Here is an 18302-nt window from a genome sequence, read left to right on the forward strand (position 1 = left end):
CTTTTTTGAAAAAAAGAGTGACAACTACCGATAAAAATGTGTTCTCCCGAAAAAAAAAACTCACCTGCACCGCGGGCTTTAGAAGAAAAAAAACACTACAGACCGGAGTCACGGATGCAGCGCCTCAGTCAAAAGAGCAGTGAAATACACACGAGTCACTATTTGTCCTACTGTACTTTGTATTTTTTTTATAATAATTTTTAATTTTCTCCCGTTCTAATCCAATGACTCGGGTCGCGGTGGGCCACGGTGATCTCCGCAATTTGAAGCCTTCAGTTCGTATTGATTAAAATTATTATTTTACAGCTTATTTGTAAATAATAATTAAAAAAAACGTTTATATAGTACTTTCATTTGTTAAACAAATGCTTGGGCCGGTAAAAAGGTTTTGTTCTATGGTTTCAATATACTATAGTGTATTTAATTGTATATAATAATTGTAAAAAAAATAAAGGTTACTACTTTACAGATTTCGCCCATCACGGGTTCTTTTTGGGAAGTATATGTACATATGTACATGTACAAATGTGTTTGTTTATATAGCAATAAAAAAATTATAAAAAATGTGTGTGTGGCTGTGTTTTGAAACATACATACATCATGTCAGAATATTCTATTACTTTTAACCCCACTAAGATTATTTAAACGCACTGGACCATTTGTTATAATAGCTATAGTTTTAAAGTTTTAAGCTAAACAAATGTGAAAATTAGTTCAACATTAAACGAGTTATAGTTGATTAAAATTGATTCTGCACCTGGTTAACACATTAGACTGAGCGGAGTTGTCGACCGCCCAAAGATGGCGCCCCTAAATCTCGTCAGCGCCTATAGGCGAGAGCGGTCGATGCGGGGTCTACTCTTTATATATGTCTATGGTTGTGTCCAGTATCACCGGGTGATTGTACTCTGTTAGTTTGGTCCAAATCCTGTACTGGGAAGTTCCTCAAAAAGGGTGCCAATACTTAATGTCACCAAAGCTCACCAAAGGCCATGTGTCAGATGCTGACACCCCACTCACAGAAAAAACTCAGTTAAATAGACGGAATGGTTAGTGCTTGGTTTGTGCACATTTGTGCCGTTAAAATTAGCGTTTGTGCTGTTTTGGTTTTGAAGATATTAAAGAATATTTGTTAAGTTCATCTAGAGTTCACCATCCCATCATTTTGCTTTGAATCCAACCAAGCTGGTCAACTTCTTCAGTGCTTCGTTTGTGCAGGTTTGTGCCGTTAAAATTAGCGTTTATGCTGCTTTGGTTTCGCAGATAATATAAGTTTTATTTCCGGCCGGTGACGTCACCACAGGTCGCTGCTGCAAAATAAAGCGCTACATTGTTATTCCTTTGCTGGTGCTGAGCTGGAGCCAAAGCAAACCAGAGTGGTCAACTTCTTTAGTGCTGTGTTTGTGCATCTTTGTGCCGTTAAAATTAACGTTTGTGCTACTATGGTTTCGGAGATATTATGAATTTTAATGTTGTTATACTTTATAGGCTGACCAGTGTGATTTATTTTTTGCAGTTTTTCTGTTATTGATTTTAGTTTGGGTATGTTTTCTGCGTTATATAAGCCTGTATACTTTAATTGCCCTTTTGTTAGGTGCAGACACCCCCAAATCTCCCTATTGTAGAGCAATAAAGGTTTGCTATTCTAATTAATTCAGAGGAGTAATGAACTATGACTACTAAGATCAACTATAACCAAGTTATTGTTTGAAAATGTTATAAACATTATACTCTCGAAGAAGAATAAACCCTTCTGATTAGGAAAAATAGACTTTATGAAAACAGTTGAACATTCTAATAAATGAAATGCCTTTTTTGGCAATGTCACTTGACATTGCTATCTAAAGTAAAGTTCTTTAAATGAGACAAAATAAATCGCAATATTTATTCAGGAATAAAGTACAAAACAATATAACACACATTTTACAATAGCAGCTAAAACAACTTGCATGATAAAAGAAAAATATAAAATTAATAACTGCTTTCTTGAGAAAAGTGTTGAGACCAAACGGTAGATCTGACCACATCTTTTTACACAAATGAGGAACATCATTAAGGACGCCAGCCATCCTGCACAGAGACTGTTTCAGCCTCTCCCCTCAGTCAGGAAACTAAAAAAAAAAAAAAAAAAACATGTGTCCCAAGAGATCTTTGCCAATAAGCAGGAATATATAAATCATTTTATAAGAATGCTGTAGGGGGGGAGGCTCGGTAGATGACACAACTTCATAGTAATGTTACTGATTTATCAGTAGAAATATATTAAAAAGACTTACGTTTTTTCCAGTGACGGCAATAACATATGATTTACCGTAGCACTTTATTTTGAAGCGGCGGGCTGGGATGACGTCATCGGTTGAAATTAAAATTCATAATATCTCCGAAACCAAAGCAGCACAAACGATAATTTTAACGGCACAAACCTGCACAAACGAAGCACTAAAAAAAGTAGCCCAGTTTGATCGGATTCGAAGCAAAATGGGGAGATGGTGAATTCTGGATGACCTTAACAAATATTCTTTAATATCTTCAAAACCAAAACAGCACAAACGCTAATTTTAACGGCACAAACCTTCACAAGCGAAGCACTAACCATTCCGTATATTTAACGGAGTTTTTTCTGTGGGTGGGGTGTCAGCTTCATGCAGCTCTTCCATCCCTCAGTGCCGTGTAGCCTAGCCACCGCATTTCTACCATAATATAAAACCGACATTAAATAAACGACTCACCGTCACGTAGTGCAAGGAAAACACCCAATGGAACACCCTTCGTCTGGGTAAATTGGACTTCATTAGGCGCCTGCCATAGCATTTGCAATGAGGAGGCAGTGCTGTGCGAAGCACAGCACTGCCTCCAATGCAAATGCATGGAGGCACCTATTACTATGCACCTCTAAACGGCTTATTTATTATTAGGCGCCTGCCTTGCATGTGCAATGAGGAGGCAGTGCTGTGCTTCGCACAGCACTGCCTCCCAATGCAAATGCATGGGCAGGGCCTATTACTATGCACCTCTAAACGGACTATATCTTATTCTTTATTATTCTTCCTTCACGATTAATGGGGCCCAAACCTTAGCGTGCACCCCCACAATATAGGCATCAAAACCTGTGGCTCGATCTCGAGATGTGTGCTACTACTTTTATTGGGATTTCGAGTTACCATGGCAACAAAATTAGCGAAAAACCAACCCCCAAAAAACCCATAATAATCAATGGAGTCGGGTAGAAAGAAAGCCTCAAAAAAGCCTCAAAATTACCATTTTCAAAGCTGTACTGTGTCGTCATGCTTTCACCTACGAACACCGTTTAACTTCCAGTTTGTAGATATATCTGTGAACTACTCAGAAGTGAAAACGGGATGTGGATATCTTTTATCGTCTCCTCACAAGTACTCCTCAAAGCTCATGTCCAAAAATCAGCGAAATCATCGTTTACAATGAAAGTCAATGACGGAATTCTCCAACCGCTAGAGTGGGCCACTCTAGCTTTTTTAAAGATTTCAAAACTCCGAACAATTTGACCTTACTCGCTCAATTTTCACTCTACATAGACAAATTATACATCAAAACGTAGGTATTTTTGTCAGGATTCGGGAAATGTAACCCTCATTGGTGTGGCATTTATAGATTTTTCGCAAATCACCTCAGACCGACACAAACCCGAAACCTCCTCCATTCATTTCCTATGGAGCGGTTTTGAAAAATAACGTCTAAAAATCCAAAACATCACATGTTTTCGCATCGTCGCTACTCCTAAACCATTTTATGTACAGGCATGAGACTTTCACACATGAATGTCCCAACCCTTCTGGCACTCAAGAAAAATTAATTTTGTGGATAACTGTTACGGTTTTTCCACAGGAACAATTTGTTCGGGAGTAGCGAATGTGCAAAATCCTGAAATCGCTTTGGAGCTGCATTTTCCCACATCATCCACTTTTTTACATCGTCACTGTGCCTACACCGATTTTTGTAAAAATATGAAAATGAGCTACATGGTAATCAAAAGCCTGATGATACTCAAAGTGAAAGAATTATTTTGATATCTCTTATACTTTTTTAGCCAGAGCGATTTGTTCGGGATCATTTTCAGAGGATTTCTGAAATTTCATAAAAATGTCCTTTAGATCATAATTTTTTACGCCTTTATTAAACTTTTTCCAGCAAAAACCGATAGCAAGTCTTCTTCCCCTATCCTTTACGAAATAAACACAGAAAAAATTACGTCTCTACCATTTACGGTTCCGGAGAAATCGTGCGTTGTTCGAGGCAAAGTTCTCCATTATAATCCAATAGGCAGACTTGGACACCAAGTGTCTGCACTTTTTTAGACTGGCCCGCTGCAGCTGTGTCAGTGAGTTTCCATGACGACGGAACTCTGAGGGCCAGTGGGAGACGTTCCATTGAGATAGAATGGCAACTTTCATCGCTCACTGCAGTGGCTGTGATTAATGTAGCAATCTGAAATTCGCACAGTCACTTCCTTTTAACATTTTAAAATTTTCATGTGACTTTCAGCCATGTGTCAGTTTACTGTCCCATTTTGGATTTTACATGCTTTCCTATTGGGTCTTTGCTTCCAACAGGACCTGGCATGATGCCTAGACACGACCCACTTGGCCAATACAGCACCACCCACATGTGGGAAATGGCACTACACACCATTTTGGTCAAATGTTGAGTTCTGGGCCCAGATGTGGTGAGGCTAAGTTGCTAAAGGAGGCCAATCTGACCCATGAACTTTGGTCACGTTTGGTGACATTAAGTATTGGCACCCCTATTTGAGGCACTTCTCAGTACAGGATTTGGACCAAACTGACAGAGTATAATCACCCAGTGATACTGAACACAACCATGCTAGCGGCTAACGGTTAGCATGTTGCTAACCGGAAGTAGCTCTAGGAAGGTCTCACCAACTTTTGCTTCACAGAGTCTGTTCGTACTTTACAGAGAAAGCTCCACAAGAAATTTGGGCTACGTCGCATAAAGCATATCCCAGCTATGAGGTGTCAAACATCCAATGCTTTTCAATGGGGGATTAAACCCCTTATTCTCCCAATAATGCATGCCCATTTATGGTGCTACAGTATAGCTCAGAGGGAGAGTGCAGGCTTAGCATGCAAGAGGTCGTGGGATCAATTCCCGGTGTGGGAGACTTAGAGTTTTGTATTATAATCCCCACATTGTGTATATTAAAACATGTGTGCTGATCCCATGAAGTATTTTTTTGTACCACCCGCCATTTTGAGTTACCATGGCAACGTTATAAACGACGTTTTTTCTCCCTATTTGAGGCTCATCCCAGTACAGGATTTGGACCAAACTAACAGAGTACACTCACCCAGTGATACCATACACAACCATGTTAGCAGCTAACGGTTAGCATGTTGCTAACCGGAAGTAGCTATAAGAAGCTTGTACAAACTCCTGCTTGACAGAATTGGTGAATTTTAGGATTTTCTCCCTTTTTAGGCACTTCTCAGTACAGGATTTCAACCAAACTAACAGAGTAACATCACCCGGTGATACTGAACACAGCCATGCTAGCGGCTAACCGTTAGCATGTTGCTAACCAGAAGTAGCTTTAGGAAGGTCCTACCAACTTCTGCTTAGCCAGGGTTCTTCTGCCTTTACAGACAGAGAGAAGGCTGCAGCTGTCAGTGAGTCTCCATGACAACGCTGCTAGCAAGAGGCTCCTAGGAGATCCATTGACTTAACATGGCACCTTTCAACGGCCGCTGTGAGGGCTGTGAAGACCGTAGGAACCTGAAATTCACAGTGTTACTTCCTGTTGCTATTTCTGACGGTACGGTACGCACCAAGTGGCAGGCGCCTTGCTAAATTTCTTCAGAAATTTTTCTAGTTAGGCGCCTGCCATAGCATTTGCAATGAGGAGGCAGTGCTGTGCGAAGCACAGCACTGCCTCCCATGCAAATGCATGGAGGCACCTATTACTATTCACCTCTAAACGGACTCTTTATTAATATTATTCTTTATTATTCCACGATAAATGCGGCCCGAACTGTAGCGTGCACCCCCAAGATATAGGTACCAAAACTTGCGGCTCGGTCGGGAATAGTGTGCTACTACTTTTATTGGGGTTTCGAGTTTCCATGGCAACAAAATTAGCGAAAAACCACCCCCCAAAAAACCCATATTAATCAATGGAGTCGGGTAGAAAGAAAGCCTCAAAAAAGCCTCAAAAGGACCATTTTCAAAGCTGTACTGTGTCGTCATGCTTTCACCTACGAACACCGTTTAACTTCCAGTTTGTAGATATTTCTGTGAACTACTCAGAAGTGAAAACGGGATGTGGATATCTGTAATCGTCTCCTCACAAGTACTCCTCAAAGCTCGTGTCCAAAAATCAGCGAAATCATCGTTTACAATGAAAGTCAATGACGGAATTCTCCAACCGCTAGAGTGGCCCACTCTAGCTTTTTTAAAGATTTCAAAACTCCGAACAACTTGACCTTACTCGCTCAATTTTCGCTCTACGCAGACAAATTATACATCAAAACGTAGGTATTTTTGTCAGGATTCGGGAAATGCAACCCTCATTGGTGTGGCATTTATAGATTTTTCGCAAATCACCTCAGACCGACACAAACCCGAAACCTCCCCCATTCATTTCCTATGGAGCGGTTTTGAAAAATGACGTCTAAAAATCCAAAACATCACATGTTTTCGCATCGTCACTACTCCTAAACCGTTTTATGTACAGACATGAGACTTTCACACATGAATGTCCCAACCCTTCTGGCACTCAAGAAAAAGGAATTTTGTGGATAACTGTTACGGTTTTTCCACAGGAACAATTTGTTCGGGAGTAGCGAATGTGCAAAATCCTGAAATCGCTTTGGAGCTGCATTTTCCAACATCATCCACTTTTTTACATCGTCGCTGTGCCTACACCGATTTTTGTAAAAATATGAAAATGAGCTACATGGTCATCAAAAGCCTGCTGATACTCATAGTGAAAGAATTATTTTGATATCTCTTATAATTTTTGAGTTACAGCGATTTGTTCGGGACCCTTTTTAGAGGATTTATGAAAATCCATAAAAATCACATTTAGATCACAATTTTTTACGCCTTTATTAAACTTTTTCCAGCAAAAACCGATAGCAAGTCTTTTTCCCCTATCCGTTACGAAATAAACACAGAAAAAATTACGTCTCTACCATTTACGGTTCCGGAGAAATCGTGCGTTGTTCGAGGCAAAGTTCTCCATTATAATCCAATGGGACTTACTGTGACCAAAGTGTCTGCACTTCTTAGACTGGCCCGCTGCAGCTGTGTCAGTGAGTTTCCATGACGACGGAACTCTGAGGGCCAGTGGGAGACGTTCCATTGAGATAGAATGGCAACTTTCGACGCCAGCTGCAGCGGCTGTGATTAATGTAGAAATCTGAAATTCGCACAGTCACTTCCTCTTAACATTTTAAAATTTTCATGTGACTTTTAGCCATGTGTCAGTTTACTGACCCATTTTGGATTTTACATGCTTTCCTATTGGGTCTTTGCTTCTAACAGGACCTGGCATGATAACCAGACACGACCCACTTGGCCAATACAGCACCACCCACCTGTGGGAAGTGGCACTACACACCATTTTGGTCAAATGTTGAGTTCTGGGCCCAGATGTGGTGAGGCTGAGTTGCTAAAGGAGGCCAATCTGACCAATGAACTTTGGTCACGTTTGGTGACATTAAGTATTGGCACCCCTATTTGAGGCACTTCCCAGTACAGGATTTGGACCAAACTGACAGAGTACAATCACCCGGTGATACTGAACACAACCATGTTAGCGGCTAACGGTTAGCATGTTGCTAACCGGAAGTAGCTCTAGAAAGGTCTCACCATCTTCTGCTTCACAGAGTCTGTTCTTACTTTAGAGAGAAAGCTCCACAAGAAATTTGGGCTACATGGCATAAAGCATCTCCAAGCTATCAGGTGTCAAACATCCAATGCTTTTCAATGGGGGACCAAACCCCTTATGATCCCAATACTGCATGCCTGTATATGGCGTTACAGTATAGCTCAGAGGAAGAGTGCAGGCTTAGTATGCAAGAGGACGTAGGATTGATTCCCGGTGTGGGAGACTTAGAGTTTTGTATTATAATCCCCACAGTGTGTATATTAAAACATGTGTGCTGATCCCATGAAGTATTTTTTTGTACCACCCGCCATTTTGAGTTACCATGGCAACGTTATAAACAACGTTTTTTCTCCCTATTTGAGGCTCATCCCAGTACAGGATTTGGACCAAACTAACAGAGTACACTTACCCAGTGATACCATACACAACCATGTTAGCGGCTAACGGTTAGCATGTTGCTAACCGGAAGTAGCTATAAGAAGCTTGTACAAACTCCTGCTTGACAGATTTGGTAAATTTTAGGATTTTCTCCCTTTTTAGGCACTTCTCAGTACAGGATTTCAACCAAACTAACAGAGTAACATCACCCGCTGATACTGAACACAACCATGCTAGCGGCTAACCGTTAGCATGTTGCTAACCGGAAATAGCTTTAGGAAGGTCCTACCAACAGCTGCTTAGCCAGAGTTCTTCTGCCTTTACAGACAGAGAGGGCTGTAGCTGTCAGTGAGTCTCCATGACAACGTGCTAGCAAGAGGCTCCTAGGGGGTCCATTGACTTAACATGGCACCTTTCAACGGCCGCTGCGAGGGCTGTGAAGACCGTAGGAACCTGAAAATCGCAGTGTTGCTTCCTGTTAGTATTTTTGACGGTACGGTACGCACCAAGAGGCAGGCGCCTTGCTAAATTTCTTCAGAAATTTTCTAGTTATTCTTTATTTTTCTTACATCACGATAAATGCAGCCAGAACTGTAGCGAGCACCCCCACGATATAGGTATCAAAACTTGTGGCTCGATTACGAGATGTGTGCTACTACTTTTATTGGGGTTTCGAGTTACCATGGCAACAAAATTAGCGAAAAACCACCCCCAAAAAACCCCATAGGAATGAATGGAGTCGGGTAGAAAGAAAGCCTCAAAAAAGCCTCCAAATGACCGTTTTCAACGCTGTACTGTGTCGTCATGCTTTCACCTACGAACACCGTTTAACTTCCAGTTTGTAGATATATCTGTGAACTACTCAGAAGTGAAAACGGGATGTGGATATCTGTTATCGTCTCCTCACAAATACTCCTCAAAGCTCATGTCCAAAAATCAGCAAAATCATCGTTTACAATGAAAGTCAATGACGGAATTCTCCAACCGCTAGAGTGGGCCACTCTAGCTTTTTTAAAGATTTCAAAACTCCGAACAACTTGACCTTTCTCGTTCAATTTTCACTCTACGTAGACAAATTATACATCAAAACGTAGGTATTTTAGTCAGGATTCGGGAAATGTAACCCTCATTGGTGTGGCATTTATAGATTTTTCGCAAATCACCTCAGAGCGACACAAACCCGAAACCTCCCCCATTCATTTCCTATGGAGCGGTTTTAAAAAATGACGTCTAAAAATCCAAAACATCACATGTTTTCGCATCGTCGCTACTCCTAAACCGTTTTATGTACAGACATGAGACTTTCACACATGAATGTCCCAACCCTTCTGGCACTCAAGAAAAATGAATTTTGTGGATAACTGTTACGGTTTTTCCACAGGAACAATTTGTTCGGGAGTAGCGAATGTGCAAAATCCTGAAATCGCTTTGGAGCTGCATTTTCCCACATCATCCACTTTTTTACATCGTCGCTGTGCCTACACCGATTTTTGTAAAAATATGAAAATGAGCTACATGGTCATCAAAAGCCTGCTGATACTCACAGTGAAAGAATTATTTTGATATCTCTTATACTTTTGTAGCCAGAGCGATTTGTTCGGGATCATTTTCAGAGGATTTCTGAAATTTCATAAAAATGTCCTTTAGATCATAATTTTTTACGCCTTTATTAAACTTTTTCCAGCAAAAACCGATAGCAAGTCTTCTTCCCCTATCCTTTACGAAATAAACACAGAAAAAATTACGTCTCTACCATTTACGGTTCCGGAGAAATCGTGCGTTGTTCGAGGCAAAGTTCTCCATTATAATCCAATAGGCTGACTTGGACAAAAAGTGTCTGCACTTCTTTTAGACTGGCCCGCTGCAGCTGTGTCAGTGAGTTTCCATGACGACGGAACTCTGAGGGCCAGTGGGAGACGTTCCATTGAGATACAATGGCAACTTTCATCGCTCACTGCAGCGGCTGTGATTAATGTAGAAATCTGAAATTCGCACAGTCACTTCCTCTTAACATTTTAAAATTTTCATGTGACTTTCAGTCATGTGTCAGTTTTCTGTGCCATTTTGGATTTCACATGCTTTCCTATTGGGCCTTTGCTTCTAACAGGACCTGGCATGATGCCCAGACATGACCCAATTGGCCAATACAGCACCACCCACATGTGGGAAATGGCACTACACGTCATTTTGGTCAAATGTTGAGTTCTGGGCCCAGATGTGGTGAGGCTGAGTTTCTAAAGGACGCCAATCTGACCCATGAAATTTGGTCACGTTTGGTGACATTAAGTATTGGCACCCCTATTTGAGGCACTTCCCAGTACAGGATTTGGACCAAACTAACAGAGTACACTCACCCAGTGATACCAAACACAACCATGTTAGCGGCTAACGGTTAGCATGTTGCTAACCGGAAGTAGCTCTAGAAAGGTCTCACCAACTTTTGCTTCACAGAGTCTGTTCTTACTTTAGAGAGAAAACTCCACAAGAAATTTGGGCTACGTCGCATAAAGCATCTCCAACCTATGAGGTGTCAAACATCCAATGCTTTTCAATGGGGGACCAAACCCCTTATGGTCCCAATAATGCATGCCCATATATGGTGCTCCAGTATAGCTCAGATGGAAAGTGCAGGCTTTCCATGCAAGAGGTCATGGGATCGATTCCCGGTGTGGGAGACTAAGAGTTTTGTATTATAATCCCCACATTGTGTATATTAAAACATGTGTGCTCATCCCATGAAGTGTTTTTTGTACCACCCGCCATTTTGAGTTACCATGGCAACGTTATAAACAACGTTTTTTCTCCCTATTTGAGGCTCATCCCAGTACAGGATTTGGACCAAACTAACAGAGTACACTCACCCAGTGATACCAAACACAACCATGTTAGCGGCTAACAGTTAGCATGTTGCTAACCGGAAGTAGCTCTAGGAAGCCTGTACAAACTTCTGCTTGACAGATTTTGTGAATTCTAGGATTTTCTCCCTTTTTAGGCACTTTTCAGTACAGGATTTCAACCAAACTAACAGAGTAACATCACCCGGTGATACTGAACACAGCCATGCTAGCGGCTAACCGTTAGCATGTTGCTAACCGGAAATAGCTTTAGGAAGGTCCTACCAACAGCTGCTTAGCCAGAGTTCTTCAACCTTTACAGACAGAGAGGGCTGTAGCTGTCAGTGAGTCTCCATGACAACGCTGCTAGCAAGAGGCTCCTAGGAGGTCCTTTGACTTAACATGGCACCTTTCAACGGCCGCTGCGAGGGCTGTGAAGACCGTAGGAACCTGAAATTCGCAGTGTTACTTCCTGTTGCTATTTCTGACGGTACGGTACGCACCAAGTGGCAGGCGCCTTGCTAAATTTCTTCAGAAATTTTTCTAGTTCAACAATATCCTTCAGTAATTTAGGAAAAACGGCAGCACAGCACAGCACAGCACAGCACAGCACAGCACAGCACAGCACAGCAAGCCACAAGATGGAGGAGTTCACCTCTGACCCGGAACTCAAAGAGTACTGCTTGTCTGCTCTGAATAATACACAGCGCCCCTCGAATTACGGCCGCCATCTTGGGGCGGTCCACCTGCTACCCTAACCTGCTGATTCAAGCTGAACACACTAACCATACCCCGGCACTGTGCGGCGTATTTTTGTTTAAATCGACGGACTATTGACGTCAGGGCTCGAGGGATAACTTTTCATATGTAAGATTAAAGAGATTGTTATGAATTTGAATACGGCCGCCATCTTGGGGCGGTCGACCTGCTACCCTAACCTGCTGATTCAAGCTGAACACACCAACGATACCCCAGCACTGTGCGGCGTATTTTTGTTTAAATCGACGGACTATTGACGTCAGGGCTCGAGGGATAACTTTTCATATGTAAGATTAAAGAGATTGTGATGAATTTGATTGTTTTATTGTACTATTTGGTATATTTAAGATATATGCTGGATAAATTAATCTGGCTATTGATTTAAATGAAAAAAATAGTTTTTTAAAGCCAAAGGGAAATGAAATATTGTATTTGGTATATTTAAGATATATGCTGGATAAATTAATCTGGCTATTGATTTAAATGAAAAAATCGTTTTTTTAAAGCCAAAGGGAAATGAAATATTGTATTTGGTATATTTAAGATATATGCTGAATAAATTAATCTGGCTAATGATTTAAATGAAAAAATCGTTTTTTAAAGCCAAAGGGAAATGAAATATTGGGTGAAAATGTAATTCTATGAAATTGGCACAGCTTGGAGTCGAACCTACGATCTTCTGCTTTGCAGCCCGACACCTAACCCACTCGACCAAAACACCAGTGTCGTGCTCAGCCGAGCATTATTGAGAGGTCAATTGTGTTAAGAAGTGTTTTTTGCGAATTCTGTTCCAACTGTAAGTCAAAACGGCGTCAAGTACAAAAAGCCCTGATCGCGGCGTCGAGACGCATGTTTTGATATATAGTTTGTGGGGGTACAGCCTACGGTTCGGGCTGTATTAGCGGTACTATAATAATAATAATAATAATAATAATAAAGAAACCCTTATTAGGTGCATAGCATAAGGCCTCCGCCATGCATTTTCAATGCATAGGCGGGCGCCTAATAACTAAAAAAATTTCTGAAGAAATTTAGCAAGGCGCCTGCCTCTTGGTGCGTACCGTACCGTCAGAAATAGCAACAGGAAGCAACACTGCGAATTTAAGGTTCCTACAGTCTTCACAGCCCTCACAGCGGCCGTTAAAAGGTGCCATGTTAAGTCAATGAACCTCCTAGGAGCCTCTTGCTAGCAGCGTTGTCATGGAGACTCACTGACAGCTGCAGCCCTCTCTGTCTGTAAAGGCAGAAGAACTCTGGCTAAGCAGCAGTTGGTAGGACCTTCCTAAATCTAGTTCCAGTTAGCAACATGCTAACGGTTAGCCGCTAGCATGGCTGTGTTCAGTATCACCAGGTGATGTTACTCTGTTAGTTTGGTTGAAATCCTGTACTGAGAAGTGCCTAAAGTGGGAGAAAATCCTAAAATTCACCAAATCTGTCAAGCAGAAGTTTGTACAGGCTTCCTAGAGCTACTTCCGGTTAGCAACATGCTAACCGTTAGCCGCTAACAAGGTTGTGTTTAGTATCACCGGGTGATTGTACTCTGTCAGTTTGGTCCAAATCCTGTACTGGGAAGTGCCTCAAAAAGGGGTGCCAATACTTAATGTCACCAAACGTGACCAAAGTTCATGGGTCAGATTGGCCTCCTTTAGCAACTCAGCCTAACCACATCTGGGCCCAGAACTCAACATTTGACCAAAATGACGTGTAGCACCATTTCTCACAGGTGGGTGGTGCTGTATTGGCCAATTGGGTCGTGTCTGGGCATCATGCCAGGTCCTGTTGGAAGCAAAGGCCTAATACGAAAGCATGTGAAATCCCAAATGGGACAGTAAACTGACACATGGCTGAAAGTCACATGAAAATTTTAAAATGTTAAGAGGAAGTGACTGTGCGAATTTCAGATTTCTACATTAATCACAGCTGCTGCAGTGAGCGATGAAAGTTGCCATTGTATCTCAAAGGAGCGTCTCCCTCTGGCCCTCAGAGTTCCGTCGTCATGGAAACTCACTGACACAGCTGCAGCGGCCGTCTACCGAAGTGCAGAGACTTTATAATCCATTATAATCCAATGGGACTCACAATAAGTCCCATTGGATTATAATGGAGAACTTCAACAAGTTGTTCAGAGTTTTGAAATCTTTAAAAAAGCTAGAGTGGGCCACTCTAGCGGTTGGAGAATTCCGTCATTGACTTTCATTGTAAACGATGATTTCACTGATTTTCGGACATGAGCTTTGAGGAGTACTTGTGAGGAGACGATAACAGATATCCACATCCCGTTTTCACTTCTGAGTAGGTCACAGATATATCTACAAACTGGAAGTTAAACGGTGTTCGTAGGTGAAAGCATGGCAACACAGTACAGCTTTGAAAATGGTAATTTTGAGGCTTTTTTGAGGCTTTCTTTCTACCCGACTCCATTGATTATTATGGGTTTTTTGGGGGTTGGTTTTTCGCTAATTTTGTTGCCATGGTAACTCGAAATCCCAATAAAAGTAGTAGTCGCCGGAAGTTTTGCTCCCTATGTTGTGGGTGTGCACGCTACGGTTCGGGCCGCATTAAGCGTCAAACAATTAAGAATATTAATAAGATAGAGACGCGTTTAGAGGTGCATAGTAATAGGTGCCTCCATGCATTTGCATGGGAGGCAGTGCTGTGCGAAGCACAGCACTGCCTCCTCATTGCAAATGCTATGGCAGGCGCCTAACTAGAAAAATTTCTGAAGAAATTTAGCAAGGCGCCTGCCACTTGGTGCGTACCGTACCGTCAGAAATAGCAACAGGAAGCAACACTGCGAATTTCAGCTTCCTAAGGTCTTCACAGCCCCCGCAGCGGCCGTTGAAAGGTGCCATGTTAAGTCAATGGACCTCCTAGGAGCCTCTTGCTAGCAGCGTTGTCATGGAGACTCACTGACAGCTACAGCCCTCTCTGTCTGTAAAGTTTGAAGAACTCTGGCTAAGCAGCTGTTGGTAGGACCTTCCTAAAGCTATTTCCGGTTAGAGGACTCGTCCCCCCTGTCTCTATGGTCCCATGTATTTTCCGGGGACATGGCGCAATATGCTCCCTAAATTCAGGGAACTCACGTGGAGCCAATAGAGCGTTCATTTGAATGGGCCGCCAAGGCTCATGAAAGTCCTTAGGGAGCACATGCAATACTGAACATTGGCCACTGGATGGCAGCCTTACCTTACGTTTTTGAGAATGTCAGTAGGGTCCACTTGGTGACAGGAGGCTATCAAATGGGTTCTATTGGGTTAGGGTTAGTACTGGTAGTGCAGTATATGGAATTATTGTGTGTGTGTGTGTGTGTGTGTGTGTGTGTGTGTGTGTGTGTCCATTATGGTGTAAAGTGTGACATGTGGTAATTAAACGTGTGTTAGACCAAGTGTTTTGGTTCATGCAGTCCAATGTATCAGTGTGTGCGTTATGGATGTTGGTTCTCCAGGACCCAGAGTCTGTTCCAGGACCCTGGAGGTTCCTCCAGGACCCAGAGTGTGTTCCAGGGAGGGGGGTGTTAGCTCCAGGGAGGTTGTTGCGGTCCACTGGTGCTTCCTTCCTGGGTAAATGACCTCCGTGGTGCCCCCCCTGGTTCCTCCAGGACCCTGGAGGTTCTTCCAGGACCCAGAGTGTGTTCCAGGGAGGAGCTGTTAGCTCCAGGGAGGTTGTTGCGGGCTAGTGGTGCTTCCTTCCTGGGTAAATGACCTCCGTGGTGCCCCCCCTGGTTCCTCCAGGACCCTGGAGGTTCTTCCAGGACCCTGGAGGTTCCTCCAGGACCCAGAGTCTGTTCCAGGGAGGGGGATGTTAGCTCCAGGGAGGTTGTTGCGGGCCAGTGGTGCCTCCTTCCTGGACACATGACCTCCGTGGTGCCTCCCCTGGTTCCTCCAGGACCCTGGAGGTTCTTCCAGGACCCTGGAGGTTCCTCCAGGACCCAGAGTGTGTTCCAGGGAGGGGGGTGTTAGCTCCAGGGAGGTTGTTGCGGGCCAGTGGTGCTTCCTTCCTGGGTAAATGACCTCCGTGGTGCCTCCCCTGGTTCATCCAGGACCCTGGAGGTTCCTCCAGGACCCAGAGTCTGTTCCAGGGAGGGGGTGTTAGCTCCATGGGGGTTGTTGCGGGCCAGTGGTGCCTCCTTCCTGGACATATGACCTCCGTGGTGCCTCCCCTGGTTCCTCCAGGACCCTGGAATAACCTCCAGGACCCTGGAGGTTCCTCCAGGACCCAGAGTCTGTTCCAGGGAGGGGGTGTTAGCTCCATGGGGGTTGTTGCGGGCCAGTGGTGCCTCCTTCCTGGACACATGACCTCCGTGGTGCCTCCCCTGGTTCCTCCAGGACCCTGGAGGTTCTTCCAGGACCCAGAGTCTGTTCCAGGGAGGGGGTGTTAGCTCCATGGGGGTTGTTGCGGGCCAGTGGTGCCTCCTTCCTGGACATATGACCTCCGTGGTGCCTCCCCTGGTTCCTCCAGGACCCTGGAATAACCTCCAGGACCCTGGAGGTTCCTCCAGGACCCAGAGTCTGTTCCAGGGAGGGGGTGTTAGCTCCATGGGGGTTGTTGCGGGCCAGTGGTGCCTCCTTCCTGGACACATGACCTCCGTGGTGCCTCCCCTGGTTCCTCCAGGACCCTGGAGGTTCTTCCAGGACCCAGAGTCTTTTCCAGGGAGGGGGTGTTAGCTCCATGGGGGTTGTTGCGGGCCAGTGGTGCCTCCTTCCTGGACATATGACCTCAGTGGTGCCTCCCCTGGTTCCTCCAGGACCCTGGAATAACCTCCAGGACCCTGGAGGTTCCTCCAGGACCCAGAGTGTGTTCCAGGGAGGGGGTGTTAGCTCCAGGGAGGTTGTTGCGGGCCAGTGGTGCCTCCTTCCTGGGTAAATGATCTCCGTGGTGCACCCCCCCTGGTTCCTCCGTGGTCCCAGATTGAGCCGAGCCAAAAACCCTAGTAATCCCATGTGGATTGTAATGCTTTTCATGTTGGAGTTTGCCCTATAATGTAAAATGCCGCCCTCTGTCCCATATTAAATGCAGCCTTTTGTACATAGTGGTTCCCCTGGTTCCTCCAGGACCCTGGAGGTTCCTCCAGGACCCAGAGTGTGTTCCAGGGAGGGGGGTGTTAGCTCCATGGGGGTTGTTGCGGGCCAGTGGTGCTTCCTTCCTGGGTAAATGACCTCCGTGGTGCCCCCCCCTGGTTCCTCCATGGTCCCAGATTGAGCCGAGCCAAAAACCCTAGTAATCCCATGTGGAATGTAATGCTTTTCATGTTGGAGTTTGCCCTGTAATGTAAAATGCTGCCCTCTGTCCCATATTAAATGCAGCCTTTTGTACATAGTGGTTCTGTAAGACCATCAGAGTGTAGCACTGTCCAGTCCCTGGTTCCTCCATGGTTCCCCCCCAGGCCCTGGCCCTCCTCTGGCCGCCCCTGGTTCTCCATGGTTCCAGAATGAGCCAAGGACAATTGCAATCCCATCTGCAATGTATTGTCTTCCATGTTGTACATGTATTGTCTTCCTGCAATGTAAAATGCTGCCCTCTGTCCCATATTAAATGCAGCCTTTTGTACATAGTGATTCTGTATGATATATCTCCGTGGAAGTGTATGTGGGTGGGGGATGGGCGACAGGCCATGTGCTCACTCCACTTCCATGCAGGGAAAGAGTCTGTTAGCCCCGGGTAGAAATGTTCCATTTCCCCCCTGTTTCTCTGGAAGATAAAATCAACTAAAGAGTAAATTTAAACAAAATTAAAGGGAAAAATGCTGCCAAGTGTCCCATTCAGTGTACTGCGGATTGTACATAATGTTAAATGCTGCCCATTGGCCTATGTATAATCCTGCCTTTTGGCCTATATTAAAATGCTGCCCATTGGCCTATGTATAATCCTGCCTTTTGGCCTATATTAAAATGCTGCCCATTGGCCTATGTATAATCCTGCCTTTTGGCCTATATTAAAATGCTGCCTACTGGCCAATGTATAATCCTGCCTTTTGGCCTATATTAAAACGTTGCCCACTGGCCTATGTATAATCCTGCCTTTTGGCCCATATTAAAATGCTGCCCACTGGCCTATGTAAAATGTACATATGGTAATATGTACAATATGGTCCCATATATAGTCCCGCCAAGTGTACACAATGCCACCTGGTGGCGGTTTAACAGTACTACAACCCCTAACTAAAGTTTTGAGCCATTGGGGACCATTTATTTGTGATTTTCGTGAATTTTCACTTTTTTGGGGGGCTGTAGCGGGGGTCCTGGTTGGCTTTAAAAATATGGGACTTTTGGCAGATGGGAGACGAGGGATGGGGCTTTCATAGCACTACACCCAAATGTCCCTGTGCCATTTGGTTAGCCCACAATTGATTTTTGAAAATGGCCCTCAAGTGCTGCCCTTTGTACAAAAACTCACCTGTCACCCTAATTAGGGTTAGCCGATTTGGCCCCTTTTACCCAAATTTCATATGT

This window comes from Fundulus heteroclitus, unplaced genomic scaffold (assembly GCF_011125445.2).
Source record: "Fundulus heteroclitus isolate FHET01 unplaced genomic scaffold, MU-UCD_Fhet_4.1 scaffold_109, whole genome shotgun sequence".
Lineage (NCBI taxonomy): Eukaryota > Metazoa > Chordata > Actinopteri > Cyprinodontiformes > Fundulidae > Fundulus > Fundulus heteroclitus.